Below are 16,955 nucleotides of genomic sequence, written 5' to 3' on the forward strand. Positions count from 1 at the left end.
CAGAGAAGGATTCCAGAATATTTTTGCAAACATATAATCAGGATGGAAAAAGTCAGTCTGACCAATTCTGCACCAAAGCAACAGCTGCTAAATGGGTTATTCAATCGGTTATTCCTAAGCATGCTGTTAGGCAAGTGCCACAGAGGTGATGGTCTGTCAGCTGTCTGGCTCTTACTGGGTAAAAGCTCTCTGTACACTGCCTTTCTTCGTGCTGCTCTTGAATGATCATCTCCACTTACCCCTTGCAAGTCTAATGCAGTCCAACATATTTTTTTTATAAATTAGAAATATAAGAACTGTATATTTTCCATAATTTATATTATAATAATATATATGTTTATATAAAATAAATATTCACGCTAATACTATATATTAAAATATAAATTAGAAAAAAATTAGCAAATTAATTTGTCATTTAGTCAGACATTAAATGTGTTTCTTATCAAGCAATCAAGCACAAGGCAACAACAACATAAGCTAATAAAGTAGTCCATCAGGAACATGCTAACAGAGGAAGAAGATTCTACAAACTTAAAGAAAAAGAACGATTATGATATTTCAGTAGACTAAGAAATTTTCATACATTACTGGTGCAATAATGTGTATCTGAAACAAAACCTCCTATCTGTTACAGGTTTATGCACTAAAAGCTGTGTGAACAGGCTGTTGTAAAGGGAAGCATTTTCCCTATTTTCTACAGGTAGCTGTTTATTTGGTTTGGTATTTTAGCCCAGCTCCCAGAGGGGAAGAAAAATGAAATTATTTCATCCACATAGTGAAATCTTACAACGGTCCTGATGTCATGCTGTGAAAATGAAAGTTTTAGACATGGAAGGCAGTGAGGAGGAATTTTTTTCTCAGACTTCCTGGTGCTTCCAGGTCAGTGCCAAAAAATATACCATCTCTCAGGTTCAGGCTGGTGACTTCACACAGAGAATTTCCCTGAGGATCAGAAAAGAAGTGCCAGAATAAAATGGAATATACTGAGATATAGATAGATAGATAGATAGATAGATAGATAGATAGATAGATAGATATACCCCATTGTCTCCATGCGTAAGTTTACAACACTTCTCTGGAGGCAAGGGGTGGACAGGGAGAGGGGAGGAGGGCACAAGCAAACCAGGGAAAAATAAAAAAGAAGGAGAAACAGATCCAGACCACCAGAATCTATTTTCAACCATATGTGCAGTAACAGGTCTGGCTGAAACACGTGTAGGAAAACCTGCTGCAGAAATCATATCATGTTCAGGGTTAGATGTCAAGTTTTCTTAGCCAGGGATTAAAAAATGTTTGTTTCCAAATAAGTTTATCCTGCACACTGTCAGGAAATAGTTTAACGACAGCTGTCACTCAGCCCTGTTTCTTTTGCCATGAAGTAAACAGTAGCGCTACTGGGAACACTGAGAGTGGCCACTGGTTTCTGTGTTATCTGCTGGAACTTGTTCCTGGTGCTTACCCAGCTCTACCTGATTGACTGCAAGCTTGAATAAGAGCTAGCACTAAGAATAGCTCTAATCACTGCTCAAACATTTCTCTCTGCAGGCAAACCAACACTGATACAGTTGGTATGATTCTACTTCAAACTTCCATAAATGTCCTCTGTTTTTGGGGTACTTACAATGTTTTTATTTGGTTGCATGGTAAAGCAGAAAATCTGTGCAGTTACCTGTGGAAATAGCATGCTGAACACACTATGCAAAATAGCTTTGCCATAATTGTAAAGCTTGAAAAAACATGGATCATCCTCTGCTTCACCAAAAGATGGGAATGTGTATTTTGACTGGTAGGTCGATTTATATTGTTTTGTATTGACAGTGCAGTCTAGAGGTGGAAGAGAGAGAAAGAGGGATGGAAGTATATATATGGAGAAGACTTACACTGAACAACGTACAATGCAAACTAAAAGAAACCTGCGAAAACAACAGTGTCTTAAGGAAGGAAAAGGAATCTGAGCCAAAATGTGACTGCTCAATGGGAGAGACTGAAGCAATCAGTGCTTCTTTTTTGCTTGCAGAGGGCCTCTGTCACCTGTCTGTGAAAACACAAACAAAGCAGATTAATAGGCAGACAGTGTGCAGAACTGACTGTGGCTGAACCTTAAAAATATGTCAGTGAGATAACCGACAAGTTCATGCTTTGATAGCACAACAGTGTTACCCTGAAGCTCTGGGCTGTCTGGCTGCACCAGGACAGAGAGGAGCAGGGAGGTCTCCCCATGGTTCCTTGTGCCCCGCAGCCAGGAAGGTTTCGTTTGCTCACAGTTTCCTCACACCACATTCCAAACAGAGACATGGGATTTTCCCCTCTGCACGGCCAAGAATCACACTACTGATTACAGGACTAAGGCAAGCCCAGGGCTGAGGCACTCCCCAGCCACCACTCATGTGCCTCACAGAGCAGAAACACAGACTCTGGGGCAGGCATGTGCTCTGCTGAACTGAAGCCTGAGCTGATGGCCCAGGAATGGTGGTACAAGAAATGTTTCTTACATCCAAAGGTTCCAGACATGGCTAGAAATGACCCAAAAAAAAGCTGGTGTAACAGAAGTACAAAGGGTCTTTTTTTGTGATCATCTCCAGGCTTTCTACCTCAAATACTCCTGAAAAATTTGCCCTTCCAGTTATCTGAAGTGGAATTTAATATTCATACAAGTGGTATTTTGTTAAGAAAAAAGCCACCCATAACATTCTATAATTAATATTGACATTTTTCATATTTTGTCTTGGTTTCATTAAGCCTGCTTTATTTCTTCATCAAAAATACCATTTCACATTTTGTCTTTCATTCTGCATTTTAACTTCACCAGGAATAATCAACAGCAAGTGTCAGTAATTCTGCCTTTTCTTCTGGGACCCCACCTCCCCTGGTTTTCTTTAGGTTATACTCCAATAGTGATAAAAATAATTTCATCCCTTGTTTAATAAAGTTATGTATTACAGACACAAAACTAGCCACCACGGAGAAGTGTTATTATGTCAAAATTTTAATTGAAGCCTTTGAGAATTATGAGTGAGTACTTAACAATGTCTTGCAAGAAAGCTATAAAAGTTTGATACAGTCTTTAATTTTGAACTCTTTTTTTTCCCCCAAATAAGCTTTGTTTGCGTTTTTAAATATTTAGGTGTTTTTAATGTATAAAAGAACAAATGTCAGGATTAGCAATAGTAAAGTATACCTTGACATTTTCAAGGCTTTTGACATCCAGAACACTTGCAAACAATCTGAAAATGAGGACGGGCTGAGTGACCCATAGGGTAGGCTGAGGAACTTAAGGAATGCTCAGGAAAAATTCACAGCCTGGCTGGCAACAAGTCAGGTGTGACGTTTCTCAGAGGAGAAGGAGGCTCCTGGAACTAAGCACCTCCCCAGTGACCTGGGCAGTGGGACACAGTGCACCCTCAGCAAGTCTGGGGAGGGCAGCAGTGGGTGCTGGCAGTGCCGCACAGCGTGCAGGCTGGCTGGACTGCACTGGCAGACTGAGGGAAGGGGTGATCCCCCTGCTCAGTGCTCCTGAAACTCCCACCAGAGTACTGTTCCTCCTGTAATCACCCAGGCATTAATAGAGCTCATCAAACCATGAGCAATTTTGAAGAAGTAAAATACTGAGGGCTCAAACTGAGTTCTCAAACCAAGCTCAAGAGTAACTTTGGACACTAACCAACTAAGAAAAAATGACTGAAGAGTCAAATGAGAAAAAATGAGGCAGGATTATTTTTTATAGTAACTCCCTCGCCTCTATCTGTTTTGCAGTTTTTCAGTCTGTGTGTAAATCCTCTTGCAGTCACAAAAATGATGTGATAACGAGGTAGTATTAACCTCTTGATAAGCTGAATGTCGGAGGTGAGAACACACCTTGGAAATATCAGGCAGATGATACCAGCGATGTGGATGGAGAAGGAAATGCTGCCAGCAAAGCTTCATGTTTTGATCCACTGAGTGCACGTACAACATAGGCTCCTGCTCTTATCTTGAGGAAGCTTTTTCTTCCTATGTCTCTCACTTGCTCAAGAGGTGAAAGTAAGCTGGTCTGCCTGAAAACAAGAAGAAAAGGATAGCAGTCCAAGTTTTCTGGTGGCAACAAACCCTCTAGTCTAGCCATGTTCTGCAGTGCCCCTCTTGCAGTTTGTTCCCCCAAAGGCCTTTCCTGAGGCTCCTGTGCTCCCCTCCTCCTGCATGCCAGACCAGTGCTCCTCCTGTGTGTTCACATCAGCAGCAGAGCCAGCTCACACATTCCTGCTGAGCTGCCCATTCCTGCGCTTCATATGTATAAGGCCACCTGACAGATCAGATGCGGGAAATGATGGGGAATCTTCAAAACCTTGTCTGGAAATCCTAATTCCGTCAATGTACTTGATGAATGCACTCATTTCTATTTAATTACACTTTGAACAAATAAGATCAAGGGTATGTAATACTAGTTTTATCAGACCCATACAGCTCTGAAAAATTATCTTTGATTATCACGGAAATAATTTCTTCTACAAAAGTACACAGAATAATATTTCACAGTCTGTTCTCCACGTACACTGGTGTGCTGCTTTCTTTCAAAGAGTTAAAAAAGAAGAATTATATCATGCAGCATAGGATAAGATGTTTCAGTTGAATAATCTTTTTGGCAAAAATGCAGATTTGGGTACAACTATAACTGTTTGCAGACAGGGACATGATTAGTTGATTAGCTTCAACTGAAACAGCCCTAAGAGAGGGAAAATGTCAATAAATGTTTTGATTTTTCATTTTAAAAATAACTTTGATTAGAAATGTTTCTGGATATAACACTGAATTTAAAAAAATGCAAACAAAAAACTCCTAAGGTAATAATATTTTTACGTCTTTGTCAGTTCAACAAAATAAGAATATATGTTTAATTTTAATCACAGACAAGATTTAAAATGAGAGTTCATCCACAGACTAAAATGACTCCTAGAAAACCAGTTGCAAGGCGACACACTAGAGGAATCTCCCACAGCCTCAAGAACATCAGTTGCTTGAGATTTAAGCCTGCTTATATATTGAACCGTAAACTCTTATGAGTCTACTGCCAGCATTAAACAAAACTTGAGACAGAGCTACACTTCTGGTTAAGTAATCTCCCAGTTCAATACAGTCAGCTTCCATCTGGCTGCTGGGTATCTTAAAAGAAAACAGCTTGAGATTTGGCCTTGCACAACAGGACTGAAATTTAAATAGCAGCTCCCTTTGGTGCTACTATTATATTCTATTAGGTTATGTGAATGTTTGCTCAGGAAATTAAACGTTATTATCTTTTTCTTCTCATGCAGACCAATTAGCAGTGGAGAACATTTAAAGAATTAATACTGAGTTATTTGCTTGCTCCTGAAGGAATGCTGAGTCACCTGTGGGGTTTTTGACTATCCCTTATTAGAAGCAATTATTTTAGTTTAAAAAAATGGATAAATAGATAATAAACTTCCAGGAGAACATTTTTCCAATGGAAAATATCTATTTATGTATGTCCAGATGTTTTGGATAGGGATTGCAAAGAAAACTCAGGAGATGGCTGCCAGCAAATTCCCTGGACCCCCCAGACACCTGCCTGTGAGGCTGCTGAGAGTCCTGCCCTCTGGGACTGATGTATCTGCACTATATACCCTCAATATGGGAAACTGATTTTCCTAAGAAGCAAGATCACATTTTAACAGCTTTGCTTAATAGAGTGTTTCTCAGGCCACAACATACTTGTGATACAGTGAATCACTCTGACACTCTTCTCTGTGCCAAAAAGGTGGGTCTGGAGCATGGCTCGTACAGCTCACCCCACCAGGACACAGCTTTCAGCCAAAGCCACTTCACAGAGCAGCTGCCGGGTTTATCCTCATATGCTGCCTGCCTTTAGCACCTTCATTATCTTATCAGTTTCAGCATCATATAGTTATCTAAAGGCACCTGTGGGAAAGAGACAGTCTTGGGAAAAGGGCATTATCCCTCCTTTCAGGTCTGACCTCAAGACTTTTTCCCAAGCCTCAACATTTGTTATGACACCAGTTTCAAACCTTTGCAATAACTCACTGTGATCGAGGAGGCAGAAGCCAGAGCTCACACTCTTCCCAGGGCCAGGAGGCTGGAAAGCCCTGCAAATCACCCTGCCATGTTCCCCACGTGGCAAAGGGCTTTCAAAACTCAGTGGGCCAGCATGTGTTGCTACGAAAAAGTAGAGGCCAGTTCTGCTGTGTGTGTGCAGGATGTGAACACTGCCACCGAGGGACACTCTGGAAGGGCACACAGGTGCACTGTGTGAGGTTAGGACAGCATCCGTGCCTAAGGGTGAATCCTGCACACACAGACACACCCAGGGGGAACTGGAAGTAATTTCTTCATCCCTCCACCGGGTCTTGCAGTGTCCCTGCCTGTTGTGTCGCTGTCTTGCATGATTATGGATGCTAGCACATGCTGGGAAATGTCAGAACTAAAGGAGGAAGTAGGCAGCCTCCAGCTTTACAAGAGAGGAAACAGACTCACTGAGCTCCTTTGGGGAAGGTCACACACAGAGAAATACGCTGTAGACAATAAAAGCAAAACAGGTCCAAGGAGCATATCTAGATTAAAGAGAGCAGTACACAAGAACTAGGATGATATTTGTATGACATTAACATGGATTTGATTCCATATTGATATGGCATCATAGTGATGTCACCATCTCACATCACTACATAAAGTGAGAAAGTGTTTTTCATAATATTTATGCTAATCATTTGGCCATTGAACAATAAGTGTGTTGTGAGCTTCCTACAAACACTCTGCAGTAAATACAGGCAGCAAATACTGCCAGCAAATACTATTTCTTGAAAAACAGGGAAGAATGGGTTACATGAAAGACACAGGCCAACATCACGCCTTCAGCTGCCCTACAAAGGCAAAGTAACCTGGCAAGCTCCTGCATTTCAGCAACTGTAGAGCAAAAAAGGAATTTTTATTCCAATGTTACTTCTGGTAGAGCACAATATAAATGCTATAACCCAAGTTCTAGCCCTATTAATATTCCTGTTCATGTTTTTTTTTTTACATACAAAGTGCTAAGAAATAGTCTGTAAGGCATGTTTTCCATTGCCTGCAACAAAGATAAACAAATCCTGCCACAATCCTCCACTCCAGGCTTGTGGTACTTGGGATGCTAATGGTTTCCCAGAAGCCTTTTCTGCTGACCTTCAGACTTCTAGAAAGAACTTCTAGAAAAAGTGCTTTGACCCCTGTTGGTGTTGCTTGATCACAGACAGACCCAACCTTTTATGCACCTCAGTCTCCAATTGCTCTTTAAATGTCCCATAAAATTCCAAAGAAAAGTAAACCTCACTTGAAAGTACCCATCAGACCCTCAGACAAAAAAATATTCTTTTCACTTTGTACATTCTCTCTAATATTTCCCAAAGCCTATAGTGACTCAGTCTTAAAGTGGTTTTTAATGTTACACCACACTATTTTTTTTGAGACTTTTAACCTCCTCCTCCCTTGAAGGAATAAAATTTCCATTTCAGGTTTATGTCTTTGCTTTGATAGATAGCATGCAAGCAAGTAGTTCATGATGACACACTGGCCACACACTTGCTACCAGACAAACTGATTTTTCATTAAGGATTTTTAACTGCTTAGAACTTTGTCCAGCAAAAGCCATGGCAAACTGGAGGGAAATCTTATTCCTCATATGTGATGCCAACATTATGCAACTATTAGAGAAGAAAGACATTGATATTTTACTTAATCTTATGGACTCCTGGCAACTTTTGACTTTGAAGTATGACAAAAGACTTGGTATAAAACCAGTGTAATTGATTCTCCACAGGGAATATGAGGGAGCATATGGTCTCCTGTCTGTAAAGCTGTTTTTGCTATATACACAGAATACACTATATACACCATAGTGTAGTCTCTGGTGCTGGTACTACAATTGCCCCAACACTGCCCTAGATCATTAGTCCAATGTGTCTTCCCTAAATGTCAGGGCAACAGCAAATACTCTTCCCCTCCTGCTGATTGCAATTATGTCTTTACACAAAAGCATAGAAGGGGAATTTCAATTCAGTATTTATAAAGGCCCTGTTATATAGGTGTAGACAACAAACTGTGACTTATTACTCCTTTCTCTCTCTTTTTAAAAACAACTTTCTAACAGCTTTTTATGACAAGTTTGAAAAAACATACTTAAAATTATGCCTGAGCACCATATTCACAGCACGTTCTGAGGACATATACTGCCAGATGACATTATGAGAGTGAGCATCCTTTTTACCATATGCAAACCCAGTGCTTCAGCCAAGGGTGGCTATTGCTAGTAACCAACAGACCTCATTTGTAATTTGTTTGCCACTGTTTCCACTGCTAATTTCTAGCAGTAACTGAATTTTGAGTCAGTCAGTCAATGCCTGTGAAAGAATCAATCATTGAATATGTTCATATGTCATAACTAAAATATGCTGGTAGTCTGAAATTGTTCACATGTGGGGATAAACTGCTTCACAGGTAGAGGAATAGCATGGCAATGTTTATCCAAAAATTTTAAACACAGTCTACTGTGACCAAAACATAATTTTTTAGGTGAGGTTTTACAAAGAGTGCTTTAGAATGAGAACACAAAACCTCTTCCTTGGAGAGTATTTTCTGGTTTCATTTTAAGATTGAAACCAGTGGCTGTGAGAATCACAGTTGTCCAGGAGAATGGATATATCTGTTACAGTTGTCCAGTTCACAAACCAGCTTACAGGCAGCTCTCTGGAAAATAACATATCTCCCCACAAATGAGCAAAAAAATAGCCATTCTCCTTGAAACATTTGGTGGAGAAAATTTTCATGCCCTAAACTGGTGTAGATTGCCTTAGCATGGAAATGCAGGGTGGCAGCTTGCACTATTTGGCAAGATGGGTCAAGCGGTGCATTATCACATGTTAGCTATAGAGACCTGCCCAGATCTGAGAGATCTGAGTACCCCCATCATGATCTACCCAGAAGAAATGGAGCTAGGCATTCCTGTTTTAATGTTTTCAATGTGAAAAGAAAATCAGGTGAAATGAGATTTTGGGGTTTATTTTTTTTCAGAAGTGAAAGTTTTCTGTGGAATTTCCCAGGGGTTTTTGTTTGGTTGGGGTTTTTTGGTGGGTGGCGGGGCATATTTGGGGAGAGATTATTTCCAGAGAAAGTTTCCCTGCTTTGCTAACAAATTGTATCCAGTAATGTGCAATCTCACCACAGAGGTATCAACTTTAGAAAAGAATGTGTGAGGATATCATGGTGCTCAGCCATTTTAAGACTTCCATTATTACAAAGACATCCTAGTTATAAAAATGCATGTGCAGACACAGCCTCATATTTGCAACAGAGCCCACATCTAAAGGCAAAGCTCAGCCAAGAAGCACAAATACAAAAACAACCTGCATAATTTCAAATAATTCTACATTAAAGATCTGGTCTTATTTGCACCAGCATGAGTACACTGAAATCATATGTCAAGTGAGGAGATGCAGAGCCAGAGCAAAAGAATCCTTATGCCTTACAATAAATTATGTTATTGTGTTTAAATACTGTACCCTTCTGGTAGGCAATACACAAACAGAGTCAATTTTATGTGGGAGCGGCTGCTATTATAAGCTCTGATATATAGCAATCAGAGACTAACAGAGTCAGCTGACAGGCAGAACAGGTTTCAGTATGTTATTCCAGACCTTTCTACCACAAAATCAGCTGTCTGAAATGAGAGAAAAATACAAAGAAACCAAGTTCTATTGAGCGATGTCAGCTGTCAATCCTGACACAAAACATGATCTCTGCATTATCTTTTGGAGCTTTTGCCAAAAGCCCTGCAGACCCTACAGTCCTTCCAAAAGAGCATGCAAGAATCCATTTACCAAGTTTTAAGAATCTGCAGGATAAGGCTTCAGATTTCACCCAGAAAGATAGGCTTTAATGTGGGTGCCCATCCGTGCTGAATACAGGTCACGTAGAGCAACACAGAGATTAGCAACCCATCAGCTAGGCTATAATCTTGAGCAATCCCTGATTACAGAATACTTTGAAGATTTGGTACATCTTATTTTGCCATAGAGTGTTGCCCAAAGCTCCCAGTCATTTGGGCATAAAACCCTTGATCCACAGAATGTGGATTGAAAGCATATTCCCATGGACATAGTGGCCCAGGACATGGGAAGCAATGCAATCTGAGCAGTGCTCCTGGCTGCTAATTTCTCATCGTGAGGATGGCCAGGTATCCACACTTGTGCTTGGGTTTGGATTGGAGATATTTGCAACACAAACTGGCAGATGCAGGCCAGCTCCGCCCATGCTCCCAGCCTGAACAGGGTAATGTAACCGTGTCACCATCACACCAAGCCCAAGGTAATACATCCTGTCATTGCACTCCATCTCTCTCAGCAGGCTTAATTAGCTCAGCCTCAAGTACCATCCTGAAGTGGTCTGTGCTGGGTTCCTGTAGTAATCAGTAGACACAAGCATCCATCACTTCCCAAACTCCATTTCTGCTGGTCCTCTTATGGCCTCACTTCATACTCACTCTGCATTTCCTGACCAGACAGCTAACACCAGCTTAGCATTCATCCCACAAGGCCTGTGTCCTCTATACAATTCATTCCAGCTCTCCTAGGCAGATCACCAGGCTACCTGGCAAAGCATCTGGGGAAGCTAGTTCCTGGGACAATGTGGACACACAGCAAAGGGAGAGCACTGCTGGTGACTGCCTCCCTCCCATGAGCTCTGAGGCATCTGATGAAGTCTTTGCTTCCCGCTGACCCCGGGGCCCATGACCTCTCTGTAGGCAGCTGGCAAAATGGAGAGAGGAACCAGGACATGTCAGCATGCAGAGCAACCTCTGAAGCATGGCAGTGCAAGGAAGATTAAATGTGTGAGGAAGAAGCTTTCCACTGGCAAAAGGGAAGGGGGAATTCCCCAAGGCATCTTTGCTTAGTCTTCAGCATAAGGCAGCAAGCAACAGGCTCAAGTGTTTTCCATTTCAGGATGTGTTTTACTTGCCTTCATTGCCATTTAGTTAACAATAAATCAGAGGTTAACTTTTTATGTGGCTTGAAGGAATAGGAAATTTAGTCTTCTTCCTACATGAGCTTTATGTAATCAAATATTTGTAGTATTTGAAAGAAAGCCAAGGTAGCACACATATTCAGAGCCTGCTGTGCACAGCACATCAGCCTCATTCAAGGAGAAGCTAGAATGCAATAGTGCTATCCATGCTTTTCCTTTTTTCCAGATTTATAGAACAGAAGACTATTAAACCACACCCAAAGACCTAGAATGCTCATTTATAAAACACTAACCATAAAATTTCATTTAATTATCCTGTATTGAACTCGACAACATGCATCTGATTAAAACATAACTTTTCTAGCTGAGGCTTACCTCCTGTGAAAATGAACTGTCTTGTTTTGAAGGAATGAAACTGTCCGTTCTCCTCTTCTTCATTTACTCTATTGCCATTTGCTTTCCACAAAAAAACCATGCAATGTACAGGCAATTAAATATTAATTGTAGCGACTTAAAAAATTTATATCAAGTACTACTCAGCCCTCTTGTGCTAAATAGATTGCCTAGGTTTAGGCTGGTCACTGACAGACTGTCCTTTCAGCCCTCGAATGGCTTTTGTAGCCATTGTCATCATTGTCTTCAAATTTGTTCTGCATTTTAGGTGGACTGTGGAGGTGCATACTGTATTGAAGCGTCAGTGCCCTTTCTCCCTTCCCTCCTTGTCTTTACTGCACTCCTGATTACAGCATCAGCCCCTCTTAGCCCACAACTGTGGTGACAGGGTATGGAAAGGGAGAGACTGGCCCCTACAACTTTTACAGACTTAACACTTTGGACTTCTCATTCAAGGTACATCCTTTGTTGCCTGGTTTGTCCTAGCAAACTGTCTGTATTCAGGCCTGCTGTGCTGAGACATCCTGACTCCTCTCTCCAGCTCTAATGTCCTCATCATTGATTAAAACCCTGCCAGACTTCATAACATAAAATCACAGTTATTTACAACATCAGAATATTTGCGCCTAGATCACTGACGAAAACACAGAATAGTTTAAGGTTTCATGATAATCTAGGACATGGTAGAAATATTGCATTTGGTGAGGTGTCCCTTTTTGGGACAACTTTTATTTCATGTCACACTTGTTTTTATTCTGTGTTAATTTTAAGTTAGAATGTTATACAGCACTAATACTGTTACTGTTTTTGTATGCATTTTAATGAAACAGTCAAATTAGGTTTTCTTTCTACCAAATAATGGAGAATAATTCCTTTCTTCCAAAATTATACTGAATTTCATTAAATACATTCCCTATACTTTAATCTCTTTATCATTGAATCCCCATATTTCTTCTTTTCTTTCTTTGCAAGGGATGGCAAGACAATAGACTAATAACTTACACAGGACATTACACTCGTCTTTTTCAAACGTCAGTCCTCCCTCAGACTTCCAGTATATACTTGCTCAATTTTTACTCAGAGATGCATGACTTCTTCACAACTACAAAGAGTATTTTTCACCAGTCAAGCAAAGCCCATCCAAGCCAATTTTTCTTGTCCTAATTTATCCAGAACAGCTTATTTAAAACAAAGGAAAGAGGAATAATTTTCCAACACACATTCTTCAGATATCCTCATGCCAATAAATTTTAAGGCAGTTTTCTACCTCTTCATGACCCGAATACATCATCCTGATTCTTTCCAAACAAAACAAAAACACCAAAAGCACAACACACAAGAGACAAGGAAAAATCATGCATGATTTCCATATTTTCTTCATAGATGCTGACTCTTCAGCACCTTGTAAAGTGAGCAAACTAATAAAGGGAAAAAACTCCACTGTGACAACAAATTATGATTCTCTTTCAGTTGAAACACAGACTCCACTGTGGTTAATTGAGCTGTGAAAATGAGAAGTGAATACAAACAAGTTCTCAAAAATTCAATCTCAAGTTTGGATTTACTATATACACTCCTTTTATTACCCTCTCTTTGCGTGTCCATGGTTCTCACAGGGAGACATGCTCCTAATGGACCACAATTATTTATGCAGTTGAAAGTAGCAGTATGAAGAAATCATGATGCAAGTACTGTGAAGACATCCTGTCTCCTTCCTCACCTATAATCCCAAAGTAGGGAGTCTAATGGTAATTGGGTCTTGAAACAGTCAACAGGTCTGTCAGAAAAGACTTTCCTTCATCGTTCAAATGTACAAACACCAAAGAAACACAGAAAAAAGCATTCCTTGGTATGACTGTGCAAACCTTTCATTCCTGAGCAAGCTTTCAGGTCAATCCAACCAAGAAAGAATATAAGGGGTTTGTTTGCATAAATTCTTGAGGAAAACAAACTTTGAACTCAGCACATAGTTCATTGGAAAAATATCTTTTCCACAGGTAAATGGGAGTAGTTCTTTACTAAAGCTACAAACTGAAAGCTGCTACAAAGTTGGGATGAAATTAGGACTTGTGGCTGGCATCAGCATTGTCCCAAGCCAAGTGTCTTCAACGGAAGAGAGGCTCTCTGAGGGCAATATTTAGATTCATTTTCTGTTCATTGTGTTACTAACCACAGACAAAGGTAAAACTGTAAGAAAGTTTAGGTCTAGTGTATCATGTTAAGCAAAGATGTTACTACAGCTACCCAGGTACCTCACCCACTACTGGAACCACACAATTATTACATCCAAAACATTTTAAGCATTGCATGGTAAAAACAGGAAAGAATTATAGAAGTTGACATTAATCCATATTGGGTTTTTTATTGCATGTATGGAGTAAGGTTTACTAATATTTAGGCCATAATCAGTTGCACTACTTCTGAAAAATCTGCAGTTAGTACCAGTACTTTTCTGTGAGACGCAATTCCTATGCAAAAAGCTATCTAGTACAATACACAGCACCAGACAATTTTTTTGTTGATCCAATAAGCCAGATAAGGATCTGAACACACCTTCACAGATGCAATTACTTCATGAGACAAGAGCAGATTAATTTTAAAACTCACTCTACCTGTACTATCTCAGGAGACCAAGCTCCATACAGGCCACTCCTCTGCCAATCCCCAAACAAAACAGTTTTGTGTTCTTTAATGCTCCCGTCCTCTGCACTGAGGGTGCATGCAGCCTCTGCCAGCTGTTCACAGCCACGCAAGGGTTGGTCTACAAGGACAGCCCGTGCTCTGCCCCCACGGCTCTGCCACACCACTGCAGCCCTTTTTTAACCCAGGAAACCCCAGCAGCACCACCCCAGGTGGTGGCAGCCCCTGGCATCCAGAGCACAATCTAGGGAGCCTCCCTGACATCAGCAGCCCCACAGGAGGCCTTTCACCCTGCGCAGTACTTCCATATCAACAGCTCCCACTACAGTCATGGACATGGAAGCCCCATATAGGCACCTCTGGTGTCTATATAGACCATCATCTGTAATCACATCTCTAAACCAAACCACAGCCACATGTTGCTGAATTGGTGCAAACTCACTTTTGCGGACACAAACCTATTCCAAAGCATCTAGAGGGGGAACTTTTTCCCCAGACACCTTGCCAGGTCAGGCACGATCCCAGGGGAGCAAACAGGCAGCACAGACTGTGTTATCCACACTTTCTAAAGCAATGACAAGGATGTTGGTCTGTTGCAGACCGGTCTGGCTGTCAGGTGCTCTGAAGCACACAGGTTAGTGCACACAAATAGTGAACTCCTACCACTCCCCAAACTGCTGTGAAACCACAGCCTTGTTCCTTACTGCAGATCCACAACTTCTAAAGCCAATGTTCCTCCTGATTCCTCTCATTCCTCTACTGAGATCAACATTTCAATGAGAGTCAATGCAGAAAGAATTTTTACCATTAATGGTAAATTTTGCACACCATGTAGTCTAACAGTTATGTGTAACATCTCTAAATTGTCATTTGAAAATACGAAAGAACAGAAATTTACTGCCGTTCTTCCAATGGCTAGATTAATTCTACTTTTTTTGACAGCAAAAATTTGTGAAAGGGGAAAAAAAAGGACAGGTGCTGAAAAAAATTGCTTACAGGTGGCTGCTCTTATTCTCCACCCCAAAATGGGAAAAAAACAGGAAAATAAAAAGAAACCTCACCCCACTCCTCTTTATCTAGTGAGGATCTATCAAGCTGTAGCCCTGTATTTAGTACTGGTTTCACCTCTCCTCAGTCACTAGGTCTCACTATTGATACACAGTTTCTCTTCCTTCTCTGTACATTGGCCTCCAGATTAAAAGATTCTTTACAAGTTTTTCTTCTAACTTTTTGCTCATTTTTTTAAGTACTGAAGAAAAAGAATTTAAAAGGCAATGAAGCCATTATCAGAATCAAAAAAATTCCAAGTTAAAGTCCTTTTACACAAGGTATTTTTCTTCTGAATTTCTAGAAGCACAGGGTACTCTATCAAACAAAATAGAAAATAGCTTTTTTAAAATCTCACTCAAATAGGCTTATTCCTTCAACAACAAAGAAAAAAAAAAGTGCTCTGTGAGCTACAGAAAGAGGCTTTGATCTCAGCCCTGTTTAAATAATAGGACTTTGGAGAAAAGTTTTTCTGAAGTAGAATTACCATAGGCAATCAACCATAAAAATCACTATTTAGCTTATATAAAAAAGAAAAGTATTTTATCAGCAACTTGTATTGGACAAGACTTAAATGCTAAAAAAAGGCCTTTTATTAATCATAGAACCATAGAATGGCTTGAGTTGGAGGGATCCTAAAAAATCATCTAGTCCCAAACCCCCTGCCACGCACCACATTGCTCAAAGCCACACACAACCTGGCCTTGACACTGCCAGGGATGGGGCATCAGCAGCTTCACCAGGCAACCTGTGTCAGTGCCTCACCACCCTCACAGTAAAGAATTTCTTCTTACTACTTAATCTAAATCTACCCTATTTCTGTTTAAAACCATTACCGCACGCCATATCACCACAGTCGTGGATAAAGAGTGCCTCCCCATCTTTTCTGTAGTTCCTCTTTAGGTACGGTCTCCCTGGGGCCTTCTTTTCTCCAGGCTGAACTATCCCAGCTCTCTCAGCCTGCCCTCATAGGGAAGGTGGCTCAGCCCTGGGAGCACCTTTGTGACCTTGTCTGGAAACTAAAATAGTCTGAATTTATTCTTTCTTGGATCACAGAGGTCTGGGAAGTCTCATGTCCAGTGACCCTTCCTGCAGACATCCCAGCTGCCATGAGAGCCACAGCTCTGCCCAGGCAGAGCTCATGGTGGCCTCAACCAACTGCAGAGGTTTCAGTGCCCTTGTTACTAGGTACACTTTCTCAGCAGACGCCTGCACTGCTGTCTCTATGACAAATTGCTCTTCCAGCTGTGGTGAGATCATGCCGATAATTTCAATTAAAAACTCACCAAATTCTTCCCTTCTGTCACTTGTCCTCCTCTTCCTTGCAAACTACCCATGAGAAATCTTGTTTGTTCAGGGAATCACAGTCAGAGAGAATAGCAGGGAGTGCCTGGAGAATTTTGTCATCTGTGTTTCTTTTTGAAGAGAAAAGTAATAGTGGGCATAATCAAGGAAGGAGACAAGACATAGTTGCCAGGATGGATGGGGTTTGTTTTCAAAACTTTTATAGATGTGTTATTTTAAGAAGACTAAAGGAGAATTAGCCAAAAATCCAAAAGGAAGGTACGTTTGTTATATGCAAAAAATGCATATATGTATATATCCAATTTTGTTCTTTAAAAAACGGAAAGTTATTTCTTCATTGACATGTACCAGATATTCTTGGAATGAGCAGTGAGAAACAAGGTAGAGGAGGTTGCTGCAAACACCAGAAACTCCATGAATGTGGAGAATACTTATGATGCAATAGCAGCCAATTCTTGCTATTCTGCTTCTGATTATCAAAGTTTTGAATACTGTTTGATAAAAGGTCAGACACGTAAGGAAAAAAAAACGGATTTTCTATTCCAACACACACACTCCTGACAAGGTTG

General features: G+C 40.6%; 1 long non-coding RNA gene across 2 annotated transcripts in view; it reads right to left on the reverse strand.

The window, feature by feature from the left end:
- Positions 1–562: 562 nt before the first annotated feature.
- LOC125319959 overlaps positions 563–16,955 on the reverse strand; it is a 55,468-nt gene continuing 39,075 nt past the window's right edge. For both annotated transcript variants that reach the window (XR_007200943.1, XR_007200944.1), the window contains 2 exons: positions 3,856–4,034; positions 563–2,035 (listed from right to left, as the gene is read on the reverse strand). This is a non-coding gene — a long non-coding RNA (uncharacterized LOC125319959). The remainder of the gene's footprint in view (positions 2,036–3,855; positions 4,035–16,955) is intronic.

This window comes from Corvus hawaiiensis, chromosome Z, assembly GCF_020740725.1.
Source record: "Corvus hawaiiensis isolate bCorHaw1 chromosome Z, bCorHaw1.pri.cur, whole genome shotgun sequence".
Taxonomy (NCBI): Eukaryota; Metazoa; Chordata; class Aves; order Passeriformes; family Corvidae; genus Corvus; species Corvus hawaiiensis.